At 35.8% G+C, this 23721-nt stretch overlaps 1 long non-coding RNA gene across 1 annotated transcript in view; it reads left to right on the plus strand.

The window, feature by feature from the left end:
• Window positions 1–11125: 11125 nt before the first annotated feature.
• LOC103226823 (uncharacterized) overlaps window positions 11126–23721 on the plus strand; it is a 48770-nt gene continuing 36174 nt past the window's right edge. Inside the window, exons 1-3 of the long non-coding RNA XR_494986.3 lie at window positions 11126–11194; window positions 11691–11726; window positions 12869–12938. This is a non-coding gene — a long non-coding RNA (uncharacterized lncRNA). The remainder of the gene's footprint in view (window positions 11195–11690; window positions 11727–12868; window positions 12939–23721) is intronic.

Genomic DNA, 23721 nt, shown 5'->3' on the forward strand with positions numbered 1-23721 from the left:
AGCCATTTATTCACATCTTCAGGCTTCACTTTTAATTCTAGTTTTTTTTACTGTTTTCACCCCATCAGCAGTTACTTCCTCCACTAAAGTTTTGAACTCCTCCAAAAATTATCCATGAGGGTTTCAATCCAGTTCTTCCAAACTCCTGCTAATATTGATATTTTGACTTTCTCCCATGAATCATGATTACTTAAATGGCATCTAGACTGGTGATGCCATATACTTTCCAGAAGGTTGCCAATTTACCTTGCTCACATCAGTCAGAGGCATCACTATCTGTGGTAACAATAGCCTCACAAAATGTATTTCCTAAATAATATGGCTTGAGTGTCAAAATTACTACTTAATACACGGGCTGCAGACTGCATGTTGGGTTAGCAAGCATGTAAACAACATTAATCTCCTTGTACATCTCTATCAAAGCTCTTGGGTGACTAGGCACATCATCAGTGACCAGTAATATTTTGAAAGGAATCTTCTGAGGAGTAGGTCTCATCAGTGAGCTTAAAATATACAATAAACCATGCTGTAAACATGCGTGCTGTCATCCATGCTTTATTGTTCCATTTATAAAGCCCAAGTAGAGTTGATTTTTCATAATTCTGAAGGGTACTGGGATTTTCAGGATGGTAAATGAGCATTGGCTTCAGCTTAAAGTCACCAGCTGCATTAGCCCCTTACAAGAGAGTCAGCCTGTCTTTGGAAGCTTTGAAGCTAGTCATTGACTTCTCTCTAGCCAGATGATGGCATCTTCTTCCAATAGAAGGCTATTGGTCTACATTGAAAATCTGTTGTTTAGTGTAGCCACCCTCATCAATGATTTTAGCTAGAGCTTCTGAATAACTTGCTGCAGCTTCTACGTCAACGCTTTCTGCTTCGCCTTGCACTTCCATGTTACGAAGATGGCCTCTTTCCTTAAACCTCATGAACAAACATCTGGTAGCTTTGAGCTTTTCTTCTGCAGCTTCCTCCTTCTCTCAGCCTTCATAGCCTAATCTCATCTGGATTAGGCTTTGGCTTAAGGGAATGTTGTGGCTGTTAGATCTTCTATCCAGACCACTAAAGCTTTCTTCGTATCACCAATAAGGCTATTTTCTTAATCATTCATGTGTCCCCTGAAGTAGTGCTTTTAATTTCCTTCAAGAATTTTTCCTTTGCATTCACAACTGGTATTAATTAGAAAATACTTTATTACTAAAAAATGCTAATGGTCATCTAAGCCTTAAGTGAATCACAATCTTTTCTGCTGATGAAGGGTCTTGCCTCCATGTTGATGGCCTACCTCAGCTTTCACTGTGCCTCACTAAGTTTAATCATTTCTAGCTTTTGATTTAAGGTGAGAGGTATGCAGCTCTTTCTTTCACTTGAACATTTAGAGGCCATTGTACGGTTATTAACTGGGTTAACTTCAATATCATTGTGTCTTAAGGAAAAGGGTAGCCCCCCAAAATAGGGAGAGAGATGGAGGAATGCTCAGCTCATGGATCCGTCAGAATGCACACATTTATCAAGTTCACTGTCTTATATGGGCATGGTTCCTGGCACCCCAAATAAATTACAATAATAACATCAAAAATGACTGATCCCAAATTATCATAACATATAATAATAATGAATCAGTTGAAATATTGCAAGAATGACCAAAATGTGACACAGAAGTACCAATGCTGTTGGAAAATGTTGCCAATAGTTTGCTTGAAGCTGGTTGCTGTATGTTTAATCTGTAAAATAATGCAATACCTGCAAAGCACAAGAAACCACAGGGTGATAAATGGGGGCATGCTTGTATTTTAATTGACAAAAAATTATGTATACTTATGTACAACTTGATGTTTAGAAATACGTATATATTGTGGAATGGTTCAATTGAGTTAACTAACATATTCACTAGCTTACATTCTTATATTTTTGTGGTGAGAACACTTAAAATCTACTCTCCTAGTGATTTTCAAGAATAAAATACATTGTTATTAAGTATAGTCATTATATTGTACAATTTTGAACTTATTTTTATTATTTAACCGAAGTGGTGCATCCTTTGACTAACATCTTCCCAACCACGTCCTTGTTTTTTATTTTATTTTAGTTTTTATTTTTTTCAGGCTTTACCTTTTACTCAGCATTCAGAACCCATGCATACCGGCTAATCTTATAGTGGATTTTCAGGATGGTAAATGAGCATTGGCTTTGACTTAAAATCACCAGCTGCATTGGCCCTTTATAAGAGAGTCTACCCAAAACTAATAATAAGAAGTTATTTCTACGTGGTTTCTCGTTCTGGTTTTACTCTCAGACAATCCTTTCAGTTCTCGCTCTTCATCACACACTGTGGGGCAGTGTTAGCCCATGGCCACCTCCACCATTACCCCTAGAAACAGAGCTTGCTTTAGGTCTTCCAGGACTCTGTTTATCTGGAAGGAGAGATTGGGCAAGTATGCTCAGGGAAGAGAGAGCAGGATGAGGAGAAGATTTAAAACCCTCTCAATAGAGACTGGATACACTAGATAATGTGGAGGGATTCACAGTAACTCTCTAATAAATATAACATGAAAATATTAGAAATTTAGAAAAACTATTTAGATGTATATGTTCCAGTAGAGATATGATAGGTTTCCACTATTTGTTTTCCAATTTTATGAATATGTTTTGGAAGAATATGAAAGCACCATGTCAACCATGGCTGACATTTACTACTTTTTTAAAATTTATTTTTATTTCAATAGGTTTTTGGGGAACAGGTGCTATTTGATTATATGAACAAGTTCTTTGGTGGCGACCTCTGAGATTTTGGTGCACCTATCACCCAAGTAGTGTACACCGTACCCAGTGTGTATTCTTTTCTCCCTCACTACCTTTCCACCCTTTTCCCCGAGTGACCAAAGTCCATTGTATCATTCTTACACCTTTGCATCCCCATAGCTTAGCACCCACTTATGAATGAGAAACTATGATGTTTGGTTTTCCATTCCTAAGTTACTTTACTTAGAATAACAGTCTCCAATTTCATCCAAGTTGCTGTGAATTGCATTATTTTATTCCTTTTTATGGCTGAGTAGTATTCCATTGAATATAAACACACACACACAACACAAATATATATACACACACACCTATATAACACATATATATACACCACATTTTCTTTATCTATTCATTGACTGATGGGCATTTTGTAGATAACTAGTAGTGGGATTCATTAATCAAATGGTAGATCTACTTTTAGTTCTTTAAGGAATTTCCACAGTTTTCCATAGTGCTTGTACTAGTTCACATTTGTACTAGCAGTATAAAAATATTCCATTTTCACCACATCCACACCAACATCTATTATTTTTTGATTGTGGCCATTCTTGCGGGAGTAAGGTGGTTTTGATTTGCATTTCCCTGATCATTAGTAATGTTGAGCATTTTTCTACATGCTTGCTGGCCATTTGTATATGAGAACTGTCTGTTCGTGTCTTTAGCCCACTTTTTGATGGGATTGCTTGTTTTTTCTTACTGATTTGTGTGAATTCTTTGTAGATTCTGGATACTAGTCCTTTGTTGGATGTATAGATTGTGAAGACTTTCTCCAACTCTGTGGGTTGTATATTAACTCTGCTATTTCTTTTGCTGTGCGGAAGCTTTTTAGTTTAATTAAATCCCATCTATTTATCGTTCTTTGTGTTGCATTTGCTGTTGGGTTCTTTTTCATGAAGTCTTTGCCTAAGCCAATGCCTAGAATGGGTTTTTTATGTTATCTTCTAGAATTTTTATGGTTTCAGGTCTTAGATTTAAGTCTTTAACCCATCTTGAGTTGATTTTTGTGTAAGGAGAGAGATCAGAATCCAGTTTCATTCCTCTACATGTAGCATGCCAATTAGCCCAGCAATATTTGTTGAATAGGGTGTCCTTTTCCCCACTTTATGTTTTTGTTTGCTTTGTTGAAGATCAGTTGTCTGTAAGTATTTGGGTTTATTTCTGGGTTCTCTATTCTGCTGCATTGGTCTATATGTCTATTTTTGTACCAGTACCATGTTGTTTTATACCAGTACCGTGTATAGTTTGAAGTCAGGTAGTGTGATGCCTTCAGGTTTGTTCTTTTCGCTTGATCTTGCTTTGGCTCTTTTTGAGTTTCATATGATTTTTAGAATTTTTTTCACAATTCTGTGAAGAATAATGGGGGTATTTTAACGGGAATTACATTGAATTTGTAAATTGCTTTTGGCAGTATGGTCATTTTCACAATATTGATTCTACTCATCCATAGGCATGGAATGTGTTTCCATTGGTTTGTGTCATCAATGATTTCTTTCAGCAATGTTTTGTAGTTTTCCTTTTAGAGGTCTTTCACTTCCTTGGTTAGGTATATTCCTATGTATTTTACTATTATTATTATTATTGTTGTTTTGCAGCTATTGTAAAAAGGGTTGAGTTCTTGATTTGATTCTCAGCTTAGTTGCTGTTGGTGTATAGCAGAGCTACTGATTTGTGTACATTGATTTTGTATTTTTCTGAATTCATTTACCACTTCTAGGAGCTTTTGGAGGATTCTTTAGGGTTTTCTAGGTAGACAATCATGTCATCAGCAAACAGCGACAGTTTGACTTTCTCTTTACTGATTTGGATGCTCTTTATTTCTTTCCCTTGTCTGATTGCTCTGCCTGGAACTTCCAGTACTGTGTTGAATAAAAGTGGTGAAAGTGGGTGTCCTTGTCTTGTTCCAGTTCTGAGGGGGAATGCTTTAAACTTTTCCTTGTTCAGTATAATATTGGCCGTGGGTTTGTCATAGATGGCTTTTATTATCTTAAGGTATGTCTCTTCTATGCCAATTTTGCTGGGGGTTTTAATCATAAAGGGATGCTGAATTTTGTCAAATGCTTTTTCTGTGATTATTGAGGTGATCACATAATTTTTGTTTTTAATTATGTTTATGTGGTATATCATGCTTATTGACTTGTAAATGTTAAACCATCCCTGCATCCCTGGTATGAAACCCACTTAATCATGGTGCATTATCTTTCTCGTATGCTATTGGATTGGTTAGCTAGTATTTTGTTGAGGATTTTTGGATCTATATTCATCCGGGATATTGGCCTGCAGTTTTCATTTTTTGTTATCTCCTTCCCTGGTTTTGGTACTATGGTGATACTGGCTTCATAGAATGATTTAGGGAGGATTTCATCTTTCTCTATCATGTGGAATAGTATCAACAGGATTGGTACCAATTCTCTGAATGTCTGACAGAATTCAGCTGTGAATCCATCTGGTCCTGGATTTTTTTAATTGGCAATTATTTTATTACCATTTAAATCTTGTTGCTTATTATTGGTCTGTTCAGAGATTCTATATCTTCCTGGTTTAATCTAGGAGGGTTGTATATTTCCAGGAACTGTTGAATCTCCTCTAGGTTTTCTAGTTTATGTGTGTAAAGGTGTTCATAGTAGCCTTGCATAATTTTTTGTGTTTCTGTGGTATCAGTTGTAATATCTCCCATTTTGTTTCTAATTGAGCTTGTTTGGATCATCTTTCTTCTTTTCCTGGTTAATCTCACTAATGGCCTATCAACTTTATTTATCTCTTCGAAGAACCAGCTATTTGTTTCATTTATCTTTTGCATTTTTTTTTGTTTCAATTTCATTTAGTTCTGTTCTTGTCTTGGTTATTTCTGTTCTTCTGCTGGGTTTGGATTTGGATTGTTCTTGTTTCTCCAGCTTTATGAGGTGTGATCTTAGATTGTTTATTTGTGCTCTTTCAGACTTTTTGATATAGGCATTTAATGCTATGAACTTTCCTCTTAGAACTGCTTTTGCAGTATCCCAGAGGTTTTGATAGGTGTGTCACTATTATCATTTAGTTCAAAGAATTTTTTAATTTCCATCTTGATTTCATTGTTGAACCAATGATCATTCAGGAGCAGGTTATTTAATTTCCACGGTTTTGGGGGTTCCAGTTGATTTCCCATATTACTCCACTATGGTCTTAGAGAGTACTTGATATAATTTCAATTTTCTTACATTTACTGAGACGTGTTTTGTGGCCTATCATGTGGTCTATCTTGAAGAATGTTCCATGTGCTGATGAATAGAATGTATATTCTACAGTTATTGGGTAGAATTTCTGTAAATATCTATTAAGTCCATTTGTCATAGGGTATAAGTTAAATTCATTGTTTCTTTGTGACTTTCTGTCTTGATGACCTGTCTAGTGCTTTCAGTGGAGTATTAAAGTCTCTCACTATTATTTGTTGCCATCTATCTCATTTCTCAGGTCTTGTAGTAATTGTTTTATGAATTTGTGGGCTCCGCTGTCAGGTGCTGATATGACTTGGTTGTGTCCCCACCCAACTCTCATCCTGAATTGTAACTCCCATGGTTCCCACATGTCGTGGGAGGAACTCGGTGGGAGATGATTGAATTGTGGGAGTGGATCTTTTCTGTGCTGTTCTCGTGAGAGTGAATGAGTCTCATGAGATCTGATGGTTTTTAAAATGGGTGTTTCCCTGCACAAGTTCTTCTTCTCTTGTCTGCTGCCATGTGAGATATGCCTTTCACCTTCTGTCATGATTGTGAGATCAACCCAGCCATGTGGAGCTGTGAGTCCATTAAATCTCTTTTTCTCTCCAGTCTCAGGTATGTCTTTATCAGCAGTGTGAAAATGGACTAGTACAGGTGCATATACATTTAGGAATGTGATATTTTCCTGTTGGACTAGTCCTTTCATTATTATATAATGACCCTCTTTGTCTTTTTTTAACTGCTGGTGCTTTAAGGTGTATTTTGTCTGATGTAAGAGTAGCTATTTCTGCTCACTTTTGGTGTCTATTTGCATGGAATATTTTTTTTCCATCCCTTTACCTTAAGTTTATGTGAGTCCTTATGTGTTAAGTGAGTCTCCTAAAGAGCAGACACTTAGTTGGTGAATTCTTATCATTCTGCCATTCTGTAACTTTTAAGTGGAACATTTAGGCCATTCACATTCAATGTTAGTACTGAGATGTGAGGTACTATTCTATTCATTGTGCTATTTGTTGCCTGAATACCTTGTTTGTGTTTTTTTCTTTTCATTGTGTTATTGTTACATAGGTCCTGTGAGACCTATGCTTTGAGCAGGTTCTATTTTGGTGTATTTCAAGGATTTGTTTTAAGACTTGGAGCTCCTTTTAGCAGTTCTTGTAGTGTTGGCTTGGTAGTGGTGAATTCTCTTAGCATTTATTTGTCTGTAAAAGACTGTATCTTTCCTTCATTTATCAAGCTTAGTTTTGCTGGATACAAAATTCTTGTCTGATAATAATTGCTTCCTTTAAGGAGGCTAAAAATAGGACCCCAATCCCTTCTAGCTGTAGGGTTTATGCTGAGAAATCTACGGTTACTTTGATAGATTTTCCTTTATAGGTTACCTGACGCTTTTGCATCATGGCTTTTAAGATTATTTCATTCATCTAGACTTTAGATAACCTGACCATTTACCTAGGCAATGATATTTTTGTGATGAATTTCCCAGGTGTTCTTTGAGTTTCTTGTATTTGAAGGTCTAGATCTCTAGCAAGGCTGGGAAAGTGTTCCTTAATTATTCCCTCAAATATATTTTCCAAGCTTTTAGATTTCTCTTCTTCCTCAGAAATACCAATTTTTCTTAGGTTTGGACACTTAACATAGTCACAAACTTCTTGGAGACTTTGTCCATTTTTAAAAAATTATTCTCTTTTTTTTTTTTTTTTTTGTCTTTGACAGATTGGGTTAATTAGAAAGCCTTGTCTTCAAGCTCTGAAGTTTTATCTTCTGTTTGTTTGATTCTATTGTTGAGACTTTCCAGTGCATTTTGCACTGGACATCTCTAATTGTGTCTTTAATTTCCAGAAGTTGTGATTGTTTTCTATTTATGCTATCTGTTTCACTAAAGACTTTTCTTTTCTATCCTGAATCATGGTTTTTTGTTTTGTTTTGTTTTGTTTATTTCTTAAGTTGGAGTTCACTTTTCTCTTATGCCTCCTTGATTAGCTTAATAATCAATCTTCTGAATTCTTTTTCTGGCAATTCAGAGATTTCATCTGGGTTTGGATCCATTGCTGGTGAGCTGGTGTGATCTTTGGGGGTGTTAAAGAACCTTATTTTGTCATATTACCAGAATTCTTTTTCTGGTTTCTTCTCATTTGGGTAGACTATGTCAGAGAAAAGGTCTTGGACTCAATGGCTCCTGTTCAAATTCTTTTGTCCTACCTTGTCCTACAAGGTGCTCCCTTGATGTGGTGTTCTCGCCCTTCCCCTAGGAATGGGGCTTCCTGAGAGCCAAACTGCAGTGATTGTTTTTGCTCTTCTGGGTTTAGCCACTCAGTGAAGCTACATGGCTCTGTGCTTGTACTGGGGAGTGTCTGCAAGGAGTCCTGTGATATGCTTCATCTTCAGTTCTTTCAGCCATGGATACCAGTACCTGCTATGGTGGAGGTAGCAGGGGAGTGAAATGGACTCTGTGGGGGTCCTTGGTTGTATTTTTGTTCAGTGTGCTGGTTTTGTGTTAGTGGACCTCCAACCAGGATGTAGTAATTTCAAGAGTGCATCAGCTGTGGTACTCTAGGGAGTACCTCTAGGGAGGTTGCAAACTTGTCCTAGGGTCACCTGGTTAAGTATTCATGTTTCTCAGGCAGTGGGCAGGGCCATAGAGTTCCTGAGAGATATGTCCTTTGTCTTTGGTAACCAGGACTGGTTGAGAAAAACCACCAGGTTGGGGCAGGGATAGGCTTGTTTGAGCTCAGACTCTCCTTAAGAGAGGCTTGCGATGGCTGCTATGGGGGATGGGGGTGTGGTTCCCAGGCCAATGGAGTTATGTTCCCAGAGGGATTATGGCTGCCTCTGCTGAGTCATACAGGTCACCAGGGAAGTGGGGGAAAGCTGCCAGGCACAGGCCTCACCCCACTCCCACACAGCTCACAATTCTAAAAGCCAGTCTCACTCCCACCATGCCCCGCAAAGAGCACTGACTCTATTACCAGGCAGCCAGAGATCAGGGCTGAGAACTAGCCCCAGACCACCAGCCTCTCCACTGAGAAAGCAAACGGACACACAGTTTTTCAGCATCTCAGGGAGACTACAGCAGCAATCCAGTTCCTTCAAATGGCTTGTGGATTATCTTAGCTTTCCTGGTATCTTCCTGTGGAAGTTCTTGGAGCAAAAGTTCACGATGTGAGTCACTACACGTTGCTTTGTCTGTCCAAGCCAGAGCTGCAAGCTAGTCCTACCTCCTATCCACCACTAGAAATTTTGTTAAGGGAAAAATCTGAAGAATTATAAAATGAAAAGTTCATTTAGGGGAGTTTGGGAATTCTTTCCAGTCTGAGAAACAGTCTCAGATTTCAGACCTCAGCCTGTATATAGATCTGTTATTTCACAGGTAACCAAGTCACCCTTTTCTGAGTTACTGGTGCCCAATAAGTAATACTGAATATTAAGGGGTTTTTTTGTTGTTGTTGTTGTTGTTGTTGTTGTTGTTTTAAACTATATATAACTGACCCTAAAGACTCTCAAGCCTTCTTTGGAGAATTGAGAGCTGCTCTACTGTTACTCCAATAAAACTGCATAGTGGGTTGGCATTTGGATTGATTGGATTTAGGTTGGTGCTACAGTCCTGCAAAAACTAAAACATGTCAAATTATGAAACTGTAGTCACTTAAGAATCTGAACTGGAATTTTATGCTTCCACATGTTCATCATGAGAATTTTCAGATTTACAATTTGTAGACTTAATCATTGTAAATACCTATGCATTCAACAGCTCACCTCTAATGGATGCAGAGACACTTAACTAAAGGGACAATTTTTTCCCCCTGCAAAAGGTGGCTCTACTGTTATGGGCGGGAAACATGGACAATAAATTATTTCTGCTAAAGAAAGGGTGTTGAAATCTAAAGCCCAATTTGATCTCTTGATGCCTTCTATATTTTGCAAGCCTATATTCAACTGTCATTGCAGTTGTTACTACCTTAGTACACAACATAAGTGATGACATGTAACCCTTTGTGAATTAATAGTGTATGCAAATACTAGGAGCTTCAATTTCTTTTCTCATTAGTGTTTGTTATTCAAATAAAATAATCTTGAGGGCTTATTGGTATAAGTAGATATAGAAATAATCTTTTTAACTATTTCTAACTAATTATTTTACAGATAAATAAAGTGAGGCCTATGGTTAAAAAGCAAATGAATAAAAAAGGCAGAACTTACACTCTTGTTCTTGAACTTTTTACTGATGGTCTTTCTACTATTATACACTGATTCCCTTTTTGTAAATAAAAGTATCTTTTAGCCTCAAGTTTTTCCAATATTATACACTTAGGAATACAGGGTTTTATTTAATCACCAAAGTCTATGGCATTTTAGCAAAACATCCTAACAATATTTCAGCTAGACTACTTGAAAATATAATTCATTATTTTGAAGATGGTAAAGCACAGGTATTATAAATGACTCCTCATGAATATTTGTGACTTCGACAGCAATTTCTTGCGCATATATATATATATATACACACACACATACACACACCCCTACACACACACACACACACTCCTACAAACACATCTTTCAGGAATGCCATCCCTTATATAAAGATGCATATAAATGTGGGTATGCACACACATACACACATATATCTACACACACACAGACACACATCTTTCAGGATTGCCATTACTTACATGAAGATAGAGTCCTAACATTTTAAAACTATTAGGAATTGTGCTCATTGAGAGAAATCCAATACTTACAATGCTAAATATTCAAGCTATTGAGGAAATAGTTGGAAAAATTGGAAAAGAGATTTGTTTCTTTCTGTTCCTTTTCAAGGGCAGAATGAAAACAGAGGTGCGAAGTTTACAACTGTGTTTCTTGGTTCCATATCGAAAGGTCTTGGAATCACAAGTTGATGTAATTTTATAGTGCATATCATTCCCATCACTTTGGGTACTTTGGGAGGTGTTTCCTCCTGTCTAGGTCTGTTAACATGTTTACGCAGCCTGCCATCTGAGAAGGAATTTTCCCTGGCGGCCATGACCTAATTTCAAGGTTCTGGCAGCTGAATGCAGGCAACTGACAGCCAAGCTTTTCCTACTTAGCATATTAATCGCCTCCATTTTTAGCGTGCAGCCATGATAAGAGGAAGCCAGTGACGGATTCACCAGCTTTTCTGAAAATCAGGCTGATAGAACACCCTATGCACCTCTGTAAACCTCAGACTTTCCACACATACATTTTTTGCGGGCATCTCTGTTTCCAGTTTCTGGCTCTTGTTCAGACTTGAACATATGCTATATATAGTGGCAAGTGGTTGGATTCTAGAAGCTGTCAAACTTTACTAGCTCAGATAAAAATCGGCCTGTTGCTTTTTTGTTGATTACCTTTTCTTCCCCTTTAATTCCTGTTTATACTTGTTCCTGTAATCTAAGGAAGAAGATTTCATTTTTCTCTAGAAGGAGATGCTTATGCAGAGCCAAATGAACCATTGTGCTGTTCTATTTTCTGATGATATGCATAAGAAGAGAAAATCTTACTGATTTAGCATTCAGTAAGAGTAAAATGATAAAATATTTAAATAAATATTTCAGTGTTTGAAAATATTATAGAATCTATTGTTTGGGAAAATCTTTGGGCTTATCTGAAATAACTTTCTATTTTATTTCTTTATAAACTTGACAATGTTTTGTTTTTTTTGCATTACAGGTCATAAGAAATGAAACAGACTGCTGTTTTCACAAGGTAATATTGTTCCTCATCTCACTCTGTTTACTTTTAGTTATCTATCTTTCTTTGGATGGCATGAATTTTGGCCAAAACACTTTTTTTTTTTTTTCCCAAGTGGTTGTAGGCTGCTAACACTATCAAAAAGGAAATTTAATAATAAATATATTGGTATTTTTAATTATCACATTGGAATTTTCGTTTTTCTTTGAGATTTTAGCTAAAAGTCAGTGATAAATATGATGAAAAAAACAAAGGGTGGTTCTGAAAAATCATGTGATTTTATTTTCCTGTATGTCTTGGGTTCTTTTCTGACTGTGCGATAGTTTTTCTTAGAGGCCTTTACAGAGGGACGTAAGGACCCTCACCAAATAGGGCTAATTTGAAGAAGGACACAGCTGGCTTAGTAGAAAGAAGGCAGAAGAATTGTCTCCTGGTAGTAAAGACTCTGAAAATAAGACTTAGGATAAAAGATTGGATACATGCAAGAATAGAGTTCTTAAAGATCACCAGCTGAAGTCTGTGATTTTTCATTCTTCTCTGCCCTAAGACAGCCATATTTTACCATTTGAAACATAAATAAAAATGACTTCCAGGCTTATTTGATTACAGACTGAATTACTCTATCATAGGATGACAAGAAATGACAGATAGGTTTCCCATAATGAAAAGTCTGTGAGACTCCATATTTCCTGTAAAAAATGATATGAGGAAATCAGGCAGATTTTTCTTTCATTCATACTCTTTCATATGTGCGCAATAGTACTGTCAATCTCTATGATATCATTAGGTTACCTGGAAGGTCTTACATTTGGCAGGAGAATGTAAGTTTTAGGGTAATTTTTCTGAGTAGCAACCCAAGGCCAATGTAGTAAATTTTGAAAGATCAATTACATTACAGAAAAGGGTTGCATAACATAAATGTGTTCTGCCCACTTGTCATCATGGGTCTTAGACATTAATATCGTAATAAGTGCAATGACAGAATTTCATTTTCAGACTCTAGACTTCCTAACAGTAGCAGTGTCGAGGCATCAAACCTGTCAGTTTTGCTTCTTTAATAGTTTCTGTAAAACTTGACAGCCTTTCTGTACATTGCAAATACTCTAAAACCACCTTGACTTTACACATTAGCTAAATTGCCTGGGAACTTTTTCTAGATACAACTAATTCCTGAAGGTAGAGAAGACAGTGTGAGGATCGCAAAGAGCACGGATGCAGTTCTTCGAGGTAAAAGGCTGTTTTACTCACATTTGTGATGTCCTGTTTGTCATGTAAAAGAAAGGCAATAGATGCTTCACTGAATGAATGTATAAAGCTGTGAGCTAAGAAGTTTCTCTGGAGAAAAAGATGAAAAGTCTGAATTCTTCTTGTGCACCTCAAGTGATAGTCACTGTTAAGTAAACCTGAGTGGCATGAAAGTGTAGGGTCAAGGATGATAAAAGGGACATTTTAATATTATATTTAAATAGGAGGCACCATTGCGTAATATTTTCAGTTTAAAATCAAAAAAGAAAATGACTTTTCTGCCAAAGACAAAAGTGTAAATCTGTTTCCTTCTCCACCATATGCCACAAATAATAATAATTAAAAAAAAAAATCACAGATGTCAAAGAGAACACAGGCTGGAGGAAGCCAACCAGCTACAAGGACCAGTAAATAGTCGAAACCCATTCTTAGCTCAACAGTAAAGCAAAATCCAATATTTAATAAGCATAGCAGAGAGGAGGAGAGTTGCAAGATATGCACTTAAACTTTACCTGCATGCACATATGTCTTCAGACCTTCAGATTTGCTCTCACTCCTGAATCCAAAGTTCTGTTCTCAACATATTTTTTGTATTGTTCTAATTTTTCCTCTAGAACTTACGTCAAGCATCATGCATTCTTCCCTGATTTTTTTTTTGGAGCAATCTTCTCAAGTCCTCCCGAGAGCATATTTACATATGTCTCTCTCTCTCCATTTGCTTTCACTCCAGTTAGAATTTGAGAGCCCAACAGGATTATATCTTGTTTGTAATAGGCGCTATAGCTTCTAGCACACCATTTGATACATAAAGGTAATAAACAAATATTTATTAAGTAGATGTTAATTAAAGCAAAATCCAAAACTTGGTAACAAAAACACATTATCAAATAAATGAACATCTCCCAGCAGGCAAAGAGGACATAACAATCATTGAAAACATGACAAGTCTAGGAAAAGAAACCAGAAGAGAAGAAAAATGAAAATCTTCTGTATTCCCATATTTGATTTTTCCAATTTGTACAGCTGATAAACTATCCAGTCTAAAGGCAGTGTCATTGTTAGTGCATTAAAATATTGTAATCCCAGCACTTTGGGAGGCCGAGGCGGGTAGATCACCTGAGGTCAGGAGTTCAAGACCAGCCTGACCAACATGGCAAAACCCCGTCTCTACTAAAAATACAAAAATTAGCTGGGTGTGGTGGTGGACACCTGAAATCCCAGCTACTTGGGAGGCTGAGGAAAGAGAATCGCTTGAACTCAGGAGTCAGAGATTCCAGTGAGCTGAGGCAGTGCCATTGCACTCCAGCCTGGGCAACAAGAGCAAAACTCCACCTCAAACAAACAAACAAACAAAAACATAAAATAAGGCTAACTGAGGACTTTATCTATCTTATTTAACATATAAAATATATTAATGTGAAGTTGTCCATAATAACTTGTGATTTTTTAAAACTGAAGCATCTATATCAGGTTACTTTGTTCTACTTCTCTTTTCTTTACTAGTTTCATCAGTAGTGTATCACTGTTATGAGTCTTTTCAAATAATCAAATTTTTACTTTGATTATTTCTATTGTATGTTTATTAACAATTCATTAACATTACTTCTTATTTCTTTCCATTTTCTTTGAACTAAATTTGTTGCTATACTTTCAATTTTTGAGACAAATACATAGAACATTCCATTTAAGCATTTCTTCTTTACTAATATACATATTTAAGTCTAGAAAAATTCCTCTGAGCACAGACTTAGCTGCATCCACAGGTTTTGATTCAGTTTTAAAATTTCCCTTTTTTATTCATATGTATTTAGATATACATTATAAATTATGAACCATTGGCTACTTTCTAGCCACTTATACTGAGTTTGAGCTTAATTCTAATATAGCCAGAGAACACAACCTTTTTAGTTAACTCTTGGAAATCTGTTGACACTTGCTTTTTTCTTTCCAATTTTCTTATGTGATTTCTTGAAAAGATTGTGTAATGTAGTCTTTGAGTATTTAAAGGTTTAATATAGGTTAGGTCAAAACTGATTTATATTATTACTTTTTTTGTCTGCTTATTCTATCAGTTACTGATAAAAAGCATGTTATCATTTTCCTTTATGATTATGGTTTTGTCTATTATTTTTTCTTAATGCTTTCAAATTTTCATATAATTAGAACTATGTGATAGTTTTCTGGCTGACTGGTGACTTCATCATTATGAAACATTTTTATTTGTTTTTCATAATGATTTTTGCTTTGGATTCTTCTTTGATGCAAGTATATCTAGGTCAGCATTTTTTGTTGTTTGTTTGTTGTTAGTATTTGCATAGTATATCATTTTTGATCTTTCTATATCCTTATATTAAAGGTGTATACCTCATAAACAAAGCTGAGAGCTTTTTTGGTGTTTGTCTTTGTAATGGGCTGAATTGCCTCTTACAAAAATTCATGTTGAAGCTTTAACCCCCAGTACCTCAAAAGGTGATTGCATTTGGAGATAGGGTCTTTAAAACGGTAATTAAATCAAAATGAGGTTATTAGGCTGGGCTGTAATCCAATATGACTTGTGCGCCTATAATAAGAGAAAATTTGGGCACAAAGGGAAGACCATGTGAAGACATAGAAGGTAACTGTCTATCAGCTGTGGAGAGAGGCCTTAGAAGTCTAAGTCTAAGCCTCACTTCATAGCTTATGTCTTAATCTTGGACTTCTAACCGCCAGAACTTTGAGAAATAAATTTGTGTTGTAAAAACCACCTAGTCTGTAGTGCTTTGTCATGGCAGCCTTAGCAGACTAATAAAGTCTTCTAACTGGATTATTTGTTTTTCATTCAGAATGTGTAGACTAAGATAATTACTAATGTATTTGGTATGAATTTGCTATCTTGTTTTCTATATTTCATAGACTTTTTCTAGGTTTCTTTGAGTTAATAATATTTATTTTACTTTTCTCCTCTATTAGGTTATTAATTACATAACACTTTACTCTTTGTTTACTGACCACCCAAAACAGCACTTCTTCTTGACTCAAAGTCTAACATACTAATACTTTTATAACCTACCAACAATGCTAGGACCTTAGAATCTCTCTCACCTTTTATGATGTTACTGCCATACATTTTATTTCTCAATTTATATAAACCCCTCTATTACTGTTGTTTTATAAGGTCAATATTCTTTTAGATTTGCTCACATATTTACACTCTCCTTTATTCTTTATTTTTTTCTGCTCCACTGTTATTTTTGGAAGCATTTTCATTTTGTGTGTGAGATTCTATTGCCTGAACTGCTGTAATAGTTTTCTAACTGAGCTGTCTGCTTGTACCCTTTGCCATACTCTCCATAGCTTATTTTCAGCATAGGAGTCAGGATGATTTCCATAAAACCTAAAATCATGTGACTCCTCGGCCTATTGCACTCAGAGTAAAAATTTAAGTTCTTTTTGAACTACAAGGCCCTTCATGTTTTAGAATCCTTCTGTGTCCCTGACCTTGTATGCCTTTCTTCTTTTTATGCATTGGGCACAGTCTGTTTTCTATCTAAGAGTCATGCTCCCACTTCAAGGCTGTTGCACTGCCTGGAATGCTTTCCCTTAGTGAATCTGAAAATCTCTTCCCTTCATCTTCTTCTTGTTCTGCTTATAACCATTTTAGCGAAATGCGTTGACTAAATGTATTACCCGCTGTTTAGTAAAAAACAATTAAAAGCTGATATCGGAATATTCAGATCACTATACATTAGTGTTTTTTATGTTATGAACTGTTTCCAAAACTCCCATGCTGTAGGTCCATTTATTTTCAATAAATCATTTATTCCTTTTCATCAAATTCCAAGGTAAAGAACTCATAATTGTTATAAATTTGCCACATTTAGATACTTTCCTGAATACTATTTGAATTTTGGTGCTCAGTGGGCACAAAACAGGAAAGTAGTATTTCTTACTTAGTAAATACACATAAAGTTTATTTTTGCCAGGGTAAATTAGATGTTAGATTTATAACCCTGGCACCAATTGTCTATAATTAAGGTAAGGAACATTAATTGAGCAACTTCTATGAACGAGGCATTTCTTCAAGTATTTTTATTTAAGTAATTCTATTTAATTATGTTAACAACCCTTTGATATGTTTATTCCTCTTTGAGAAATACTATTTCTGCTTTATAGACGAGAAATTCTGACTTAATAATTAACTATCTGTGCCTTCTGGCATGTCTACTTCTTATTTTTCTGTTCTGTACATGAAAGTTGGTGGTTAACCTCTCAGATTCTGAGTTTAGAGGATAGAAAATCAACCATTTGCCATAAAAGTAACTTTGGGCTGGTCAATTTATCTCCTCAGGCCAGGGTTTCCTCTTCTGCAAACAGTAAGGACTGTAATAACTGTAATTTTTATAAAGCAATCTTTCTGATTCCACTGAACCAGATCAGAGTAGAGGCAAAAGCATTCAGACTTTGCCTCTAATGTTTCATTGAAACTTACTTTTTTCTTTGCTAACTTCGTCTGGCTGCTATGAGCCTTCCAATTTCCCCTAAAGGCCAGAGAAAATATTGGTGGAGAATGGGCAACAAATGATTGTATTTGGAGTTTCCATACACAGGAAATTCATTTTTTGATTAAGAAGTAATTATTCTATATAAAATCAGACTGCCAGAACTTGAATAATTATAGCAAACAAATTCCAGCACTTTTAACCATTTAAAAATAGCTTTTTGCCCACCATAATGTTTTATTTTAGCCTTTAAGCAATTCTATGAGGTAGAAATCATCATTATTGTCATATTGTAGATGAGCAAACAGGTTCAGTAAAATATCTGTGCAAGACTTCACTGTTGCAAAACTCCAAATATATCATTTTTCTTTTCCACTTGGCTACTAATAAAGATAATGAGAGACTGCTATTTATTTGTCTGATTGTAATTGACATGGAAAGTAAGACAATAAGTAAGGTAGTGTAGCAATTTTCTTTAGAGAATACAGAGATTTGATGGAGCTTTCCTAATCTTAACAACAAAGCCTTCCCTTTATTTGATATGTATTTTAGGCCAGGGAAAGAAATAACTGATTCGTTTTTGCTTCAGAAGTAGCATGAATTAAAAGATGGAAGTATTCTTTCTTGATAACTTATCAGCAAATGAAGGCTGAAACTTGTCCAATGGGTTTGGAAATAAGCAGGAAATTGATGACTTTTTTTGCATAATAATTTGGTAGATAAAATGAAGGAAGATCCTCAGACTTCAGTGAAGTGAACAGGAAGTGAAGAAATATAGAGTTTTCTTTCAAGAAAAAAGATTAAAAGATATTTCATGGTTATGGATTGGAAGAATTAATGTTGTCAAAACAATCTCTATCAAAATACCAATTACATTCTTCACAAAAATGAAAAAAATCCTAAAATTTGTATGAAACAGCAAATGATTCTAGACAGCCAACACAGTCCTGAACAACAACAACAAAAAAGCTGGAGGCTTCACCCTATCTGACTTCAAAATACACTACAAAGGTGTAGTAACCAAAACAGCATGGTACTGGCATGAAAACAGGCACATAGAACAATGGAACAGAATACAGACCCAGAAATTAATCCGTGGATTTATAGCCCACTTATTTTTTATAAAGGCACTAAAACAAATCCTTCAATAAGTGGTGGGAAAACTGGATATTTATATATGTAGAAGAATGAAACTATAACCTATTTTTCACCATATATGAAAACCAAACCAAAATGGATTAAAGCCTTAAATGTAAAACCTGAAACTGTGAAACTACTAGAGAAAACATTAGGAAAGTACTTCAGGACGTTGGTCTGGGCAAAAATTTTTTGTGCAAGACCTCAAAAGCAATGGCGACAAAAAAGCAAAAATAGACAAATGAGATTATATCAAGTTAAAAGCTTCTGCACAGCAAAGAAAACAATAAAGTGAAGAGACTATAGAATAGAAAAAATATTTGCAAACTATTCATACAAGAGGTTAATATGGGCAAATGATCTGAATAGATATTTCTCACAAGAAGACATATAAATAGCCAAGAGTATATGAAAAAATGCTCAACATCACTAATCGCAGAAATGCAAATTAAAACCACAATGAGATATCTCATCCTAATTAAAATGGCTATTATTTAAAATGCAGAAAATAACAAATGCTGTCAAGGATGTGGAGAAAGGGAATCCCTTGTACACTGTTGGCGGGTATGTAAATAAGTACATGATATGGTTTGGCTATATCCCCACCCAAACCTCATCTGGAATTGTAGTTTCCATAATCCCCAAGTGTCACGGAAGGGACCCAGTGGAAGGTAATTTAATCATGGGGGCAGTCACCCTTATGCTGTTCTTGTGATAGTGAGTGAATTCTCATGAGAGCTGATGGTTTTATAAGGGGCTTCTCCCCTCCCGCTTTGCTCTGCACTTCTCCTTGCTACTGCCATGTGAAGAACGACATGTTTGCTTCCCTTTCTGCCATGACTGTAAGTTTCCTGAGACTTCCCTGGCCCTGCAGAACTGTGAGTCAATTAAACATCTTTTCTTTATAAATTACCCAGTCTCAGGTATTTCTTCATAACAGCGTGAGAACGAACTAATACGGTGTGCCACTGTGGAAGACAGTATGGAGATTCCTGAGAAAACTAAAAATAGAATTGCCATATGATTCAGCAATTCCACTATTAGATATATATACACAATATAAAAAATAAATATACTGAAGAGATATCAGCTCTATGTTTATTGCAGCACTATTCACAAAAGCTAAGATATGGAGTCAACCTGTGTCCATCAAGGGATGAATAAATAAAGAAAATGTATTTATACACAGTGAAATATTATTTTGTCATATAAAAGAATGGCACCCTATCATTGTCAGCAACAAGAATGGAATGAGAGGACCTTATGTTAAGTGAAGTTAACCAGGCACAAAAAAACAAACATTGCATGTTCTCACTCATTTTAGGGAGCTAAAAAATTGATCTCATGAAGGTAGTGAGTTGAATGATAGTTGCCAGAGGCTGGGAAGAGTTCGGAGGAGGAGGAAATGAAGAGGAGTTGGTTAATGGCGATAAAAATACAGTTTGATAGAAGGAGTAAGTTCTAGTGTCTGATAGCATAGCATGGGGACTATGATTAACACTAATTTATTGTATATTTCAAAATAGCTAGAGGAGATTTGGAATGTTTCTACACAAGGAAATGATACAATTGTGAGGTGCTGTTGGATATCCTAATTACCCTCAATTGATTATTATGCATTGTATGTATGTGTATGTGTAATAATCAAATATCCCATATGCCTCATAAATATGTTCAACTATTACGTATTAATAAAAAAGAGAAGCAGTGTATCAGAGAAAAAAATAAACAGAAATCAATGTCCAGATGAGGATTTTTTTTTACAGTTTTTGAAAAAATTTTATTTCAATAGCTTTTTGGGTACACTTTTTTTTTTTTTTTTTTTGGTTACATGGATCAATTATTTAGTGGTGAATTGTGCTGCTGTAATTATGAGATTTTTGGTGCACCCTTCGCTCATGTAGTATACATTATACCTAATGTGTAAGTTTTTAAAAAAAATTTCTAGCTCCCCTCCCCCTTATGAGTCTCTAATGTCCATTGTGTGATGCTGTGTACCTTTGCGTATTCATAGCTTAACTTCCACTTATAAATGAGAACATGGGGTATTTGGTTTTCCACTTCTGTGTTACTTTACTTAGAATAATGGCCTCCAGCGCCATCCAAGTGGCTCCAGAAGACATTATTTTGTTCCTTTTCAATGGCTAAGTAGTATTCTATGGTGTATATAAACACATTTTCCTTATACATTCATTAGTTGATGGGCACTTAGGTTGGTTCCACATCTTTGCAATTGTCAACTGTGTTGCTATGAATATACGTGTGCAAATGTCTTTTTCATATAATGACGTCTTAGCCTTTGGGTAGATACCCAATAGTTAGACTGCTGGATCAAATGGTGGATCTACTTTTAGCTGTTTAAGGAATCTCCATACTGTTTTCCATAGAGGGGATTTAATCACGGAAGTTTATTGTAGTTTTATTACTTGTTTTCTTATCTGTTAGAAGAGAGGTTAAATATCTCTGTAGTCAGAGGGCAGGAGCAAACAAGTAGTAAAGTGTTGTAAGTGAGAACCAGAGCAGAGTGTTGAAGACAGGAAACATGCAATCAGGACATAGAAAGGGAGATGAGTTATGAATAGAGGAAAATGGAGTGAAAGAGGAACCATAAGATATGCAGGATGGAAACCATTTGAAGTTAAGGGTGTTTTCTATCTGGCTCCTGTTTTCTCAGTGAAATAATTTGCAAGGACATTTACTAATGTTGATAATGGCAGCCTCAGAGTTTTGGAATATTTTAGCAAGACAGGAGATGATATAATAGAAATAAGATAAAATGAAACACAGGTTTTGAGAAACCAAAGGAAGTTGGAAAACACGCATTGGTATTTGCACCAATCTGAAAGTTGTGTGACCTTTTACCTGCAGCACTTAAGCAGATCAGGGTAGGGAAACGCGGAGTTCTTTGCGGTATATGGAGCAAATGGGTAAGGGAGATAGGGAATATTCTTACTTTACATGATCAGTTATGGAGTCTAAACAGGGTAGGGAGGAAAGTAAGACAAGAGGTATACCAAGGGAAGGACCAAGGGATTTGAGATTTGTGTGTGGTCAAAAATCAAAGTAGCTTGAGTGAAGTGCTGAAACACTGAAACCAGATGAGCTTGTGGTTAGAGTTCAGGATTCTTTTTTTTTTTTTTTTTTTTTTTTTTTGAGACAGAGTTTCACTTTTGTTGCCCAGGCTGGAGTGCAATGGCATGATCTCAGCTCACTGCAACCTCTACCTCCTGGGTTCAAACTATTCTCCTGCCTCAGCCTCCCAAGTAGGTGGAATTACAGGCATGCACCACCACTCCCGGCTAATAGAGACGGGATTCCTCCATGTTGGTCAGGTTGGTCTTGAATTCCCGACCTCAGGTGATCTGCCCACCTCGCCCTTCCAAAGTACTGGGATTACAGATAAGAGCCACCGTAGCTTTCACATACAAGAAGATAAAAGTATTGATGTGTGTTTCAGTTCATTCAGACTGCTATAACTAAATATGATAAACTGGGTGCCTGATAAACAAGATAAATTTATTTCTCACAGTTCTAGAGGCTAAGTCAGAGATCAAGGGACCAGCAGAGAGTGTCAGCTGAAGGCCAAATTTCTGGTTCATAGGTAGAAACTTTCCACTCTCTACTCACATAGTGGGAGGAGCTAGGGATTTTTCTGGTGCCTCTTCTATATGGGCACTAATCCCATTCATGAGAGTTCCACCCTGTTGAGTTAATCTCCTCCCAAAGTCTCCACCTCCTAATACTATCACCTTGGAGGTTAGGATTTCAGCATATGAATTTTGGGAGGACATAAGTATTCAGTTCATTGCACTGTTACTACACAAGAAAAAAAATATTGACTTTTCTCTAACATTATTTTAAAACCTGTTTTAAAGAAGAAATAGACTAAAATTGTATTTAGAGATGAAGCACTGATAGATGCCTGTAAGTTTATAGTGCATTTATCTAAACAGTAGTAAGTTCCTAAGCTATCAGAAATTTGGTAATAAGGTTGATATGCTGATTATTTGTGATCAGCATTACCAAGTGATAATGCTGATTATTTGGAAGCCAAAGATTCTTGAGGAATTCTTAGGGAATTCCTAAGCTTAGGGAAATTATTAAAACAGAAAATCAGCTGAGATTTTGTCTTATTAATTTAGAAAGCACTTTCTAAGCTGTCTTTCTAAAAATCTCTGGAGTTATCTCACAGGAATATGTGTGTTGCAACTATACATTTGTAGCATGCATAACAAAGAAGGAAAAAGAGAAGGAAATGTAGTTTTTGAAATTGCTAATTCAAGTTGAGCATAAAAATATGCAGTGACCTGGCACCATTCTGTCAATTTTCCTCTCACTTCCTTTGTTGGTAGAGATGTGTACACCCTAAATGGATGGATGAAAGCTATTAGTAATCTGTCTAAAAAAGAAATTGATTTTTTTTAATTTTAAAAATGCATCTTACCCAGGAGCTCTTTGGTGCTTTACAGAGATGGAAAGACTCAATAATTTATTTATAGTGAGTTCAGAGCTAGGCAAGGTCAATCAAAAAATTTCTTGCACAGTACAGGGATGATTTACTAAGAGAAAACTAAGAGAATGCTGGAAGTAGTTATCACATGCAATTCCTCTCGTTTGTTTAATATAAACATATCTCTAACTTATCTGTGGCTCATTATCCATGTATTTAAGTCACTTTAACAAAAATGTCAAACATAAAAAATGAAAAGTGTTATTGCAGATACTTATTGTTATAAATTATGAAGGCAATAGGCTATACAACTAAGATCAAATACATAGTATAAAATGGTGTCAAAATTTGGTGAGCCCTGGCATTTTAATTGTTTGATTTATTAAGAACGTTTTTTACTCTTAGTAGTGCAATTTCTTAAAGATAGATACATTCTTTGCATTTTAATTTTTGAACTTGAAGCCCATGTTCACAGCATATTGCCTGGGCTTCCTGTCTGTATGCTTGCCTTCTTTTTCTCATTATTCCTCTTTTTTACTCATTTTTTTCTGAATAATTTAGTCTAAAAGCCAGCTGATGAGGCCAAAGAAGGTAGATTTCCAGGTACGGTGGGTGGCTCTCCTGTCAGAGTTTAGAGTTCGAACAAGGAAAGTGCCAGGGGTTGAAGCCTAAGTGAGGAAAGTGGTCATCTTAGATTGTA

This window comes from Chlorocebus sabaeus, chromosome 21 (genome assembly GCF_047675955.1).
Source record: "Chlorocebus sabaeus isolate Y175 chromosome 21, mChlSab1.0.hap1, whole genome shotgun sequence".
Classification (NCBI taxonomy): domain Eukaryota; kingdom Metazoa; phylum Chordata; class Mammalia; order Primates; family Cercopithecidae; genus Chlorocebus; species Chlorocebus sabaeus.